At 40.2% G+C, this 14,246-nt stretch overlaps 1 protein-coding gene across 1 annotated transcript in view; it reads left to right on the forward strand.

Moving 5' to 3' along the window:
- The window catches only part of lg9h11orf65 (linkage group 9 C11orf65 homolog), a 35,242-nt gene that overhangs the window by 18,739 nt on the left and 2,257 nt on the right, over nt 1–14,246 (forward strand). The window lies entirely within an intron of this gene.

The raw sequence follows: 14,246 nt of genomic DNA on the forward strand, positions 1-14,246 counted from the left end.
TTCCCAACAACATGGCAGGGGCAGACTCAAAACCATATTTAGAAAAGAAGGCAGACTTGGAGTCGTCACTACGACTCGGGCTTAATGTTAACTTTGGATGCTAATTTTAGACTTCATAAACCTGGCCTTGTAAATGTATGTACCGGAGACAGTGGACAGTGAGCTCCCTGCAGTGTCTTTCAGTACAATGGAGAGTTTAACAAGACAAAACAGCATGCAACATTGCTTCAAAACAGCCACTAATAATGCATAACTCTAAGCCTTCATCAAATTCAAATGCGAAGCATTGTGCCCAGCTTAGGAGGTAAGTAAGTGAAACATAGGACTTAAGAGAGTGTTCCCGCCACGGTCCTGAGAACAGGAAGTCCAGCTGTAATTCACAATTGAAGATGTGTTTTTTTTTTTATATTATTTGTCAGAAGAACTATCCCAAAAAGCTGAAGTTATATAAAAAACAAAAAAAAACACACATAAAACTAGCAAATGTTTGGAAGCCGAGGACGGGACGTGTCAGTTTCTGCCAGGGAGCAACTTCTGGAGCCAGGGTTTTTGAAACGACTCGATGACAATAAAGACAAACATAAAAATGTTGTAAAGTTGTTTCAAAGGAAGGAAAAACTAAAGAGACCAAAGCCATTTTTGGTACCAGGCTATAAACATTAAATATAAAGTCGGGCATTTCCAACATGGAGCCTTAAGAAATGAAATTTCTTCCAAGGTTTTTCTTGGGGTTTTACTATTGCATTTAATTTGCCTCGTCATAGTTTCATGTCAACACCTCTATTTGTAGCCAACACCTGATGCACAGATATACCCAACCTCTTTGACAAAACTGTGTCTGAGGCACAGCTACAAATGCATCATCTTCTTAAAATGAGAGAAAACACACTAAGAAAAAAAGTTCAAAATTCTGTCTTTTCTGTAAGTTTTTCAGTATTATTATTTTAAATTGGAGTTTAATTTACCTGTGTTTGCAAAGATGCTGGTGTTTATTGTGTGTTTGTGTGTGTGTACGGAGAGACAGGTGGAATAATTTGCACATGTAACAAGGATTAAATAGTTTAGTAGAATAACAGGCCTAAAGAAAAAAGCTAAAAAAGAAAAGTACAAAGTGCTCTACAAAGCACAGAATCCTTGTATCATCCATCGCTGCACGGGCTTTTCTTAATTAATGATATTTTTTGCCTTCTGCTGACTCAGGAAAGTCAGGTCTTTGATTCACATGTTCCAAATTTTGGTCAAATATTTGCAAAGCTAAAGCGTAATCTCAAGTGAATACCTAAACTACTTCTTTCTTTGAATTTTTTTGTTTCATACCTGTTGTTGCTGTGATCTCCCATTTGGGAGATGAAAAGTTCACACTGTTCACGCGGTCCCGGTCCTAAAGGAAACAATTTCCAGTCATCTTAAAAATTAGAACAACTTTTCCTCCAGGTAAACGAGACACCCCTGTGATCATGCACATTGCACATGCTGCATGAAACAGTTTACCTCATATTATCTAAGTATTAATCTCTGTTGAGCTAATATTTGTCATCAACATGCATTATAATGCAAGTCTTACAAAACTGTTCTGCTCTAAATGAAAGCCATTTTACACAGTGTAGAAAATGTATTTGCTTCAATATGTCTCCAATGTTTGGTTAAATCTATACAATTCATGATGTCACACCTCACTGCTCACATTTATTTAATTGCCGCGCGGAAAATATTCCAACGAGCCATTCGTCAAACATAATGAATTGTCAGATTTTATTAAAGGAAGTGGTAACGGAGACCCTCAGAGGTTATGTTACAGGCGGATATCTGTGTACATTCAATTACATTCTGATGGAAAACAGGAAGGCTTTGCCTAATGAAGCCTCGAATCTTGTCGGGTTCCCGCTTAAATGAATTATAATAACAAGACAAAAAAAAGGCAGCAATCAAAGATGGGCTTCTTGTGGATTGTAATGCTGCACACGTGTGTGTGTGTGTGTGTATGTCTGTGCAGTCTTGTCAGTATTTAAGTGTAATTCAGAACAATCTTTTCCTGATTGCACACACCTGATATGAATGCAGAAACAGACACAATGGGACTTTTTTGAAACCACTTTGCAATTGATGATTAGATCTACATGCAAACTGGATGTTCAAAGAAAATATTTTTCTGTTTGCTTCACACTTTGGGCCTTATAGCGTACTTGTCTGTCCATCTGAGCATCTTGTACTGCACAGTGACATTTCATATCTTTAGCTTTTTGTCATTTACAGCCCTCAATCATGTTGAAAACACATATTGTTGGAGACCACGCTTATTGATGGTACAGATTACTAGGTCACTATACACAAACACTCTTAACTCGTCACTAATGCAAAAAGCATAGAAAAACAAAATATGTAAACAGGATCAGCTCAAACTGGACTCAGAAACCAGAGTGTCGACTGTTTACTGAGAGCAGGAATGAAATAAAGGAGAGCAGATAAGCAGCTAGAGAAGATAGCCTTTCAAATATAACCAGGAGCGCTGCCAGAGAGGCCAAGGTGAGTTCAATAGGATCTTGCAGTATTTGTTTGTTTCTTGAGCAGATGCTCTGGAGGGTAAATGGCTGTCAAGTAGAAGTCCAAGATGAATGGGTGAGCAGCAGTGAGAAGTGAACAGGCAGGTGGAGAAGGGGAAGTCCTTTCCTTTGCAGGTCCCGAGAGCAACTGACCGGTTCAGGCAACAGTGACTGGTGGTGATAGCAAAACTCCTCATAAAAGCAGGAATCCAGGAAAACAGGTTTACACAATGATCAACTACAAAGGAGACTGAACAAAGACTACAAGAACCGTCACAAAGAAGCCCTAATCACACTATATAGGCATTAACCATCTGGTAAACGGCAGTAGCACCATCCAGTCTTTAACCCTCTCGAGGCAGGCGTTGCCGATTTGCAACAGTTAAAAACTAACAACCTGATTACCCCACATACATATTTTATGAGTTTTGTTTTACTCAGAAGTACCACTGCAGGACTTGGTTGTGCATTAGCAACAAAAAGTTTAATTTGAGAGGGTTAAAGCTTCTCTGTCTCATGGCTCTGGTTCTCCTGGATTCTCCTTGTTTCTCTCTTTCTCTCTCTCTCTCCCTTTGTTTTTGTGTGTATGTGCAGTGTTGATCGTGGGCTGGACTCTTCTTGAGTCTCTGCCCTACTCGGCTGTGATTGTTCCTCCACCTGCAGTGGAGGAACAATCACAGCCGTTCTAAGGCACAGAGAGACAGCTGTTCATGGCTGGAACATTAACCTACGCCGTTAGCGAGACCCCGGCTCAATCTCTGGTTGACTTGTCGTGTGTTTCCTCGTGGCTTCCCTCGGTGATTGTTTGCCTTCCTTCTGTTCAGGTTGTTGTCCCCTTCGTTGTGTCCCTGGAGTGAGGTGAGCTAGAGAGTTTCCCCTCAAACCGTGAGAGTGTGCGTGGGTCGTGAGGATTGGATGTTTGGACTGCCCTCTGACCTCTGGATCTCCCCCACATTAACCCTCTTCTGTGTGGCCTGTGATTTTCTCTTCTCTGTAAATAAACAGAAAGGACAGATTCTAAAAGTCTACAGTGAGCTATGTAGCTAAGCCTGGTATAGCTAGCAAACATCTATACACGGGCTGTTTGTTGTGAAGATATGCATAAGGGGGAAAATAGTTTGTTACATGTGTTACTGAAAATAAACATTTAACAATAGTAAAACTGTACCGTCGTGCAGGACGTAAACTGTGAAGTAAAAGGTGAATCTTTTTATAACGAATCAATAAAAAGCCAGTTTAAGGTAATATAATAAACCTAATGAATGAATTAAAATGTGTTGTATTTTGACTCAGGGGGGCCACAGGATGACCACCACCGCTCTCAATCATTTTTTCTTTTTATAGAACAGCAATTTCTCCCTTGCAGCAATCGGAAACGCAGCTGGCATGAAACCCAGAATGACAGGGTCAGCAGGTGGTTCAGGGAGAGACACAGAGGGGAAACAGGCAACCAGAAGGCAAGCTTGATAACAAGCAGAATGGACAGATAACAGCTGGGCAGAGAGCAAGCAGACGGACAGAGGAAGTGTAGGTAAAGAGTGCAGGATCTTTGAGATGAAAACCAGAGGGAAGGTATTCAGTTAAGTAACGACAAAAAGGCAAATGAGTTTTCAGCTCTCTGGTCTTTTCTAATGTGAGATGATGTGATACGCTGCAACAAAGACAGAGGAGAGAGAGGAAAGCAGCAGTGCCATTAATGGAGGCCCTCCATCAGGATGAAAGAGAGCTGCAGTTGCCTCAAACCGTGGACGCCCACACAGCACCACAACTTCCCGGTGACAAGAAACTTAGGACACACAAAGAGATGGGGGGGGGGGGGTGACTGTGCTGTAGAGTCCTATATATCAGAGGGCCAGCAGACAGAAGAAGATAATGAGAAAACAAAATAAAGTTAAAAAAAAAAAGAGTGGGTAGAGAAAGAAGAAAATGAAAGGACGAACTGACGGTGCTTACAGACCTCACTGTACAGTATGTTTTCTGTCTCCACCCCCCGAGTCCATTATTTATTTTATTGGAAGAAGGCATTTCTATTGTCCCACATATTGATTTATGTGTGTACATGCTGAAGTGGTCTGATAAAGTACATTCTGTGTATCTATGACATTTTAGAGGTCAGCGCAGCACCGTCTCATCTATTTCTTGTCAGTTCGATTTACAGTGCATCACTGGAGGAGTTCCCATCAAACCCAGACCTTGTTTATATTAATTTCATGACAATAATAAATGAAAACGGGGAGTGTTTTCATTTTGAAACATGAAAAAACTGCTATGCGTTCATTTAAAGACCAAAACAAATGTCTTACAGTGTGCGATGTTAGCTGGGCTGGTGTGAGATGTTGAAGCACAGTACAAAATCTATTTTCTTCCACTCATAACATCTGATAGAGCCATGAGGGTCACTGAATCACTAAAAATCAATCTCCTCCTGCAATCAAGTCCTTCTGCCTTTGTGAGCATTATACTTCATATGCAGCTTGGTCTGAATACAATGAATAAATGTTTATGAATCGTCCCATGACTCGCAGAAAGACAAAGAATATTGACCTTGGGAAAAAAAAATCTCCAGCTTATGCATATCAGTTATTTGAAGTTTTTGGGGAAACTAGTTTCGTGAGATCTGTGACACAGATAGTTCAAAGCATTTTTTAAACACTTTATTATCAATTGTCTTAGCAAGTGAGGTTCTTTCTAGAGATGTCCCAACTAAACATCATCATCCTCCTGCAGCTCTTATATAAGCAGTTGCACTGCATCTTTTAGCTCATTCTTTGGGTTTTATTGCTCCCTGTTGTGTTTTAGTTCCCTCTAATCAGACAAGTGAAGTAAACATCCTTTTTTTTCCCTTCCCATTAGCTGGTTTGACAAAACCACATACTACAAACCACATCGGGCTGTGTGCCCTATGCTCACTCACACAAAGGGTTGGAAGGAAGGACTGGTTGACTCTTCCACACAAAACTGACCAAGTGCCTCCCCATGAGCTTTATTCAGACAATATCAGAGAGTGGATGATAAAGACATATAAAGGATATTAAAAGTTGGCAGTTGTATTGTGTTGACGAGGACACAACCTCAGGACACAAAGACAGGTGATGTAAAACAAAAGGTGAGCTGTTCAATTTCAAAAAACAAGCAAGAAATCTATGAGAATTACTAAGAAAATATCATCATCACAACAGAGTGTATTAACACACAGTCTGGCAAGAGCCAAAAGATAAAGACAAGACTATTTATACACGCTGCACTGATCAGGGAATGAGACACAGGAATGAGACACAGGTGGAAGCAGTTGCGCACAGGCATGGGAGGGGATGAACGGGAAGCCATGTGACACATTACATCAAAGAAAACAAGCCTTCATAGTAAAACAGGAAATAACCAAATGATGCACACATGAAGACAGAAATTCCCAAACTCAATCCAACAAGTAATCAAACACACTCCTTAGAGCACTAACGTGGCAGTAAACGCAACCAGAAAGCACATAACACAAATGCAAAGAGCTACAAAGCAGCTCAAAATCCAGGGACTAAAGTACATTAGAAAAGGCGGTAAAGGGGAGTATGTTTGTTTGACCACTCAGAGCAGTGGTGCATTTTGATTACAATGTAGCAGCTGCACATTGAGCTCTGAAATTTACTTGTTGACATTTTTAAACATTAAGATCTACTCAGTGGTATCAGATCAGCTAATTAGGTATGCACAGTATGAACTGAGTCTGTCAGGTGGAAATGCAACATACACAGCACAGCTTCATTTGATGCCATTAACAATACATGACTTCACAAGTTACCTTTACATACATATAAATCTATCTATCTATCTATCTATCTATCTATCTATCTATCTATCTATCTATAGATCGAGAGAGAGAGAGAGAGAGACTGAATATAGCTTAATACAGATCAGCATTAGTTACCATGGTGATCGAGCCAGGTAAGAAGAGAGCCACCTTCGTGACACTGAAAACCCGACATACCTCAATAAGCCATTAATCTCCCTTTGTAGTACACTCCTCTGGTTGTCTTCAGCTCCAGCGGGCAACTGCCCAGCATCAAATGGCTGCATAATGGGATATTTAGCAGAGGAAGACAGAAATAAATAGAGGATGAATGCTGGACACAAACCTGCAGTAGAGCATAAGGTCGTACTGCATAGTCTAGGCAACTATTTGTTAGCCAAGTGAATCAGGTAATAGTGAACGGTCAGTGTGCTAGTTCATTCAAAGTTCAGCAAATTGGGTGCTTGCACAGACAGATGCAGTCCTTCAGGCTATCCAAGTGTTCCAATACAGTTGTATACACAGTAGGGCTGTGTGTGTGTGTGTGTGTGTGTGTGTGTGTGTGTGTGTGTGCGTGTGTGTGTGTGTGTGTGTGTGTGTGTGTGTGTGTCCTTCAGGCTATCCAAGTGTTCCAATACATTTGTATACACAGTAGGGCTGTGTGTGTGTGTGTGTGTGTGTGTGTGTGTGTGTGTGTGTGTGTGTGTGTGTGTGTGTGTGTGTGTGTGTGTGTGTGTGAGAGAGAGATTAACTAACTAACTAACAACAGTAAAAGGTCATTTTAGCCTAACCCTACTATTTTTTGTGTGTGTGATGGTGAGAACATTTACTGAGTGATGAAGTAAAAGTTGTCCTCGTGACACTGGCTGTGATCCATAATTACAGTCTGGAGTGGGGACAGCTTAATTGTCACGTACAAACACGACAGAACAGCTAACCAGTTAGCTGCGTCATGCACATGTGCAGCATGAACATACAGTGTGTATACAACTGTAAACAGAGACACAGAGAAGTATGCAAACCCTTGTGTATGTTTACAGATGCATCATCCAAACATACCCACACACATAATTAGTCCCACAGTGTTTTCTCTCTCTGTATTATTCATGCAAACTTTCTACATTAATTATTAACTGTAAACCAAGTATTGTTCTTCATATCTGGAATGTTTTCCACCAAGCTTTAGCCATAGTTATAGTTGTTATATGGCACATACCAGTCTTCGTTATCTTTTTTAAGGACATTTTTAATTTCAGCTGTTGTTCTGTATCTGATATTGTTTAGTGATTCAGATTTTCTTTTTTGTGCATTGTAAAAAGTCTTTACTGATCGAACAGAATTGGTACAAACAATCTGCACTACAGATTGCCATCATGCCAACTCATTGTCCTCTATTGTATTTTACAAAGAGCTCTAATGAGATACAATAAGGGCTCACTGGTTTGCTCTTGACTGAATCCAACTGACTGCTTTTTCTAACCACCTTAGACAAAGCAGCCTATCTGACACTCACTGGTTTCTTCTGTGCAATAATGACAGTAATGTTTCTTTCTTGCCACATCAAAGTAATACTTTTGTGTTTGTCGTGCCTGAAAAGGTGTGTCGGACTTAAAACAAATAATACAGCTTTCACAGCACATCACTAATTTGAAAATGTATTCCAATATAACAATATCAAACACAGAAACTGAAAAAAAAAAACGAATTTATATTAACTGATTTTGAAAAACATCTCTGATAATACATGTTATCTATCAAATGTGTGCTCTTGGACTATAACACATTATTCAAATATATATATTCCTGTGGCTTGTATTGTTACTACATTATTGTGTATTTTTATCCCCTTTGGAATTTGTCTTATACTGCCCCCTACTGTTTGAGGTATTAACTATTCCCCTGTTCTTGTGAGTGGAACAATTTTCCCTGTCACAGAACACAAAAATGCCCTTATCAAATTTGTGGGACTTTAACAGTAAGGTTGTGACATAAATGGTGTAATATCGATTTAAAATGTAATCAAACACTGGAGTTCCCCTCCAGTGTTTGATGGTGGAGTTGAAATGTTCCCATTTTGATGAGGGTCTGAAACGAAGAAAGCATTTCCTCAATTGACTGTCATCTCTCTGGGGCCCTGGCACTGAAATACTGATAACATCTGGAGCCAGGAAAGAAAAAATAGTGAAAGCTGTGGGAGAGAGAAATATGAAAAGCTGAGATTGGCACACCTAGTTAAAATGCAGGAGGTTAAAAATGAGAACATGAACAAGAAATCTGTCCACATGTCTGTCCACACAGAAGAACAAAGACCTCTGTCTTTTGTTTAAGTTGGGGTCAGCAGCATGATTGTGACGATAAATTTGCACTTTTTAAAACAGAATAAGAAAAGAACTTTCAGATGAAAGTTGTTTTTAACAAGAGCTTTGCTACAGGGTGTTTGAGTGTCTTGGATCCTTAGACTGTGAGCTCCACAAGTGAGCAGTGCAAACAACAAAAGGCCTGACCACCTTTAGTTTAGCCAAGATTTCAGAACTGTTAGCAGGGCTCTGCCAGAAAATCTCAAGCAGCAGTTGGACTCATTAGCAGAACCCACACATAAAAGCAGGAGCTTGATCGTTCAAGTCAGTAAAAACAAGCTGTGAAAGGCATTAGATAACACTGAAGGGCAACAAGGATTAGTGCAATGTGGCTAGTCCCCTTCAAACGTGTTACAAGGCTTGTAGAAGCCTTTCAAGTTAAGTTATAGTATTATGATGTTTCACCTTCTGATGCTTGAATAACAAGCGCTGCAATAATGCAGCATAGAGGAGATAAAAGGATGTATGATTGTTTCTAGATTAAAGGTTAAAAGAACTGGTCTAGTACTGGTTAAATATTTCAAGAGATGAAAAGAGAATGGTAATGCTGCGAATGCTGGGCCACTTGGCGTAATACTAATTAATTCTGATTTGGAGTCATTCAGCTGCAGGAAACTATTGGACATGCACTACTGAATTTCATCAACACAGAACATAATAGATGACACGCTGGTGGTATCAGGACATGAAGCTCTTTTTCATCCTCTTAGTAGCAGAACTCTATTATATGTTTAAGTCTGATTTGACCTAGTGGTTAAATTTATATAGGAAACGTAAAGGGAAGATAAAAATAGACCCCTGTGGCCAAGTATATGTAGAGATACAAATCAAAAATCAAATCAAATCATTTTTATTGTCACATCACATGTGCAGGTACATTGGTACAGCACATGTGAGTGAAATTCTTGTGTGCGAGCTTCACAAGCAACAGAGTTGTGCAAAATACAATAATGTAAACAAGCAAAATACAATAATGGCTACATCTGAAACTAATAAATATATGTACAATATATAATAGTGTATGCATTCCTGGATGTGTATACTAAATATTTTTCTACGCGTGTGTGTGTGTGTGTGTGTGTGTGTGTGTGTGTGTGTGTGTGTGTGTGTGTGTACACATATTTTACAAATTTTACAAATTAAATAGAGTAAACAATAAATAAAATATATAAAATATACAGAGTTGAATATGTGCAAAACAGCGGCATTACTGTACAGTATGTAGTGCATAATGTTGAAGTTCCAGTAGTGAAGCTGAGGTGTCTATGACGTGTTCAGCAGTCTGATGGCCTGATGGAAGAAGCTGTCTCTCAGTCTGCTGGTACGGGACCGGATGCTGCAGAACCTCCTTCCTGATGGAAGCAGTCTGAACAGTTTATGGCTGGGGTGACTGGAGTCCTTGATGATCCTCCCCGCTTTCCTCAGGCAGCGCTTCCTGTAGATGTCTTGGAGGGAGGGAAGCTCACCTCCAATTATCCGTTCAGAGCACCGCACTACTCGCTGGAGAGCTTTGCAGTTGTAGGCGGTGCTGTTGCCATACCAGGTGGTGATGCATCCAGTGAGGATGCTCTCAATGGCACAGTGATAGAAGGTCCTGAGGATGCGAGGGCTCATGCCGAATCTTTTCAGTCTCCTGAGAAAGAAGAGGCGCTGCTGCGCCTTCTTCACTGTTTTGTTTGTGTGTACTGACCACGTAAGATCCTCAGCCAGATGTACTCCAAGGAACCGGAAGCTGCTCACTCTCTCCACAGCAGCGCCGTTGATGGTGATGGGGGTGTGTACTTCTCTGCACCTCCGGAAGTCCACTATCAACTCCTTTGTCTTTGCGACGTTGAGGGTGAGATGGTTGTCTTGACACCAGTGGGTCAGGGCGCTGACCTCCTCCCTGTAAGCCGTCTCATCACCGTTGGTGATAAGACCCACCACTGTAGTGTCGTCCGCAAACTTCACAATGATGTTGGAGCTGTTAGTGGCTGTGCAGTCGTAGGTGTAGAGTGAGTACAGGAGAGGGCTCAGTACACACCCCTGTGGAGCACCAGTGTTCAGTGTGATGGGGGATGAGGTGATGCTGCCCAGTCTGACCACTTGGCATCTGTCAAACAGGAAGCTAAGGATCCAGCTGCAGAGGGAGCTGCTCAGTCCTAGATCCTGCAGTTTCCTGTCCAGCTTCGAGGGAACGATGGTATTGAATGCTGAGCTGTAATCTACAAACAGCATTCTCACATACGCGTCTCTCTTCTCCAGGTGTGACAGGGCAGTGTGTAGTGTCAGGGCTATGGCACCATCAGTGGACCTGTTGTGGCGGTATGCGAACTGTAGAGGGTCCAGTGAGTCGGGTAGTGCAGAGCAGATGAAGTCCCTGACCAGCTTCTCGAAGCATTTGCTTACGATGGGGGTCAGGGCTACAGGTCGCCAGTCGTTCAATGAGGAGATGGTGGAGGATTTGGGTACAGGGACGATGGTGGCCATTTTGAAGCAGGCTGGGACTACAGACAGATACAAATATATATGTCAAATATATACATACATACACTCCCAGTAATACTTATTTTGGTTTCCATTAAGAAGTTGCAAGTCAGTGTGATTCTGGCAGGATAATTGACCGCTCTTGGCAAAATTAGTAGAGTTCCCAGCTTTTAAGCCCAGTCCACAAATTTTCAGTACAGTCGAGGTCGAGTTTTGGTGAGGCCATTCAAGAAGCTTAAAGTTAGCCTTCTTTATCCATTCCAAGACCAGTTTTGATGTGTGTTTGGGTTCATTGTCCTGTTGGAGCACTCAGTTCTGCCCTAGTTTCAACCCTTTTGCTGCTGATATGACTTGTTGAAGTCGATAGAATAATAAAAACGTCCTCCTTCTTCTTTGTTATATTACTTTTTTGCACTATACCAGTACCACTGGCAAACAAAACGCCAGCTCCAGTGCATGATGCTACCACCACAATGCTTTACAGTTAACTTTACAGATTGCAGTGAACAGTAACACTGGTGTTCCAGCAGTTCATGACAGGTTTTCAAAATAAAATCATAGATAAAAATGTTAGCTGAATGGTATGTTTAAAATTACAAGAGAAAGCTTCTTTGAAATAACATAATTATTAGAAGTTTGTAAATTAAGAGTGGAAATGCTCCTAGTCAAAGAGCAGACTAGAAAGAGCTTCTTATTTAGTATTCCGACATAGCAAAAATAGGTTTTTGTGCTTTTTCAAAGTCATTAACCATGAGGTACTGGGGTGAATTAAGGAGCACTTTAGATTCAGTTTGTAGAAATAACAAAATTCTTATCACCTAAGCCTGTTGACATATACTCTTGCATCAAGATATAGATATTTTTTTCTTCATTTTGACAAACTTCTTGTCAATGCTTCAGTTAGCAGCTATGAAGCACAAAGGTGTCAACAAAGCAGAATGGAGGAGAGTTGTATCATCAGAAAGGCAAACTTCAGATTTAACAGTCAAGTACTTTTTTTACATGCTATTATAATGTAGTGTGACTTATGCCTTTGCAACACAAATTTCAGTCAAATCACAGGGTTAGGCCAAATATCAACAATTCCAATACATACTCAGGAATCCAAACTGTGTTGAAACTATCTCCAATTCCAATTTCCCACTCGTGGGACTAATAATAAAGGCATCTTAATATATCTTGAGTATTCACCCTAAAAACCAGCCTAGCTAATATAAAAATATCTGTCCTTGTTAGGAATCATAGTGACAGCACATCCCCCACAGAGAGAAAAGAAATAGACTCCTGCTTTGAATACATGTGAAATGAGTTTTGCTACATGCCCACAGGCTTTGGTTGGGAAATGCATTCTGTGCCTATTTGCATAAAGGACATCTGTCTAGTTAGCAATTCATATCTACAAATGTTCTCGTCCACAGCTATGCGGACAGTTTATCTGGAAAGCAAACAGGACTGGAGTCTGGGTGATATATAGACCACAAATGCATGTTTGAATATTCAGCAGCTAATAAATATAGAAAGAGTGCTGAGAAATTCTGCCCGCCTGCAGGCAATTCACTTCTTATTTAAATGTTTAGTATGAAACTGAAGGAGCAGAAAGTGAAATATAAATGTCTCATCTTTATGTGTGAATGTGATTGATTCGTTTGGGTTTGGTGGAGTTGGTTTGATAGTGTCGAGACAGTGACTCATGAAAGCACCTGTCTTTGCACCGTCAAGATAAAACAAGGCAATTCTGCAATTTTTTGGCTTTTGGGTTCCTAAATTTCTTTCAGTATGCTGTATTTGAAATAAAATCTCATGCGCAGGCTCTGGGCTCTGGTAGACTTTTAGTGCTAATGCATGAAGTCACCTCAACATTAAGAGCTCTGATTTGCTGCAGTTTCTTATTACCATGGAGAAATCCCACACAGCTGGGTGATGAATCTGTGCCTCGCTATCTGACAAACTAATTGAGTGGGTGGACTAAGAAACACAGGGTCTTGCTGCCTGGCCTGGCTGTTCAAGTCAAGAGGCTGAGAGAAAAGAACATTACTCATTAGAGATTTGAAAAGTTCCTTTCTGATTCAGTATGTGTATGTGAGTGCTGGTACTGGTATTGCTCATTTTGTGGGTACAAGTCTGTTCAAACATTCATATTTAATGGACGTGTCCACCTTTTGTGACAAAAATAAACAAATCCCAACTAATGGAAAGTTGTGAAATTGTATTAAGGATTTGGCATATAGTTAGAGTCTAAAGTTTCAGAAAATATATGCATACTAAAGATTAATGTCAACCATAAGAGTGGTGGAAAAACCAGAGAAGCCGGGGTTACTTGTAAAAGAGCTCCATCTAATGGTCAGTGATATTAAAACTACACTCATCTGCCACTATATTAGGTATGCCTGTTCAATAAGTCGTTAATGCAGATATCTAATCACCTAATCATGGCAGCAACTCAGTGCTTTAGGCTTGTAGACATGGTCTATTGAAGGTCAAACTGAGCATCTGAATGGGGAAGAAAGGTGGTTTAAATGGCTCTAAACGTGACGTGGTTTTCAGTCTTGGTCTTGACTTATAGTGAACGTCTATGTCCAGCCGTTAAGTAATACAACTGAGCAAAAGAACATTTTATTTTGAAAGTATTTCCCGGAAGACTAATTAATGTCAGGTTACGTTGCCAAGTAACCTACTGAGATATTTTCAAAACATCTGCTGCCATCAGCTGATATGTTTAGAGAGTAATTGGCAGCAGTCATGAGGTGATGTATATTTTACATCACAATGACGTTTGCATGTGATAAGAAGTCACGTGTGTATCACACAATGTAAATACTGTATATTTTATTTCCCTGGCTTAAGTTAGCTAACGTTAGCTGTTTGATGCCTTTGTTCCCAGATAAATTGCAAACTTTAAATCAAGTTGTTTTTGTATTGTATATAATGGGACAACATTTTTTATGACTTTTCCATTATGCAGAAGTTTTTATGCCGTTTTATTGATACATACACACACACAGAAAACCCAATTTGTATTTTATCACAGTAATATGCTATGTCAGAAATTTCTTGAGTGAGTTATTATTAGACTTTATGTTGGACCTATACCACAAGCTATCT

Source organism: Aulonocara sp. 'chitande type north' Nkhata Bay, linkage group LG9 (assembly GCF_057382095.1).
Source record: "Aulonocara sp. 'chitande type north' Nkhata Bay isolate Kocher_YH1m ecotype deep benthic linkage group LG9, A_spYH_male_GT1.1, whole genome shotgun sequence".
Lineage (NCBI taxonomy): Eukaryota > Metazoa > Chordata > Actinopteri > Cichliformes > Cichlidae > Aulonocara > Aulonocara sp. 'chitande type north' Nkhata Bay.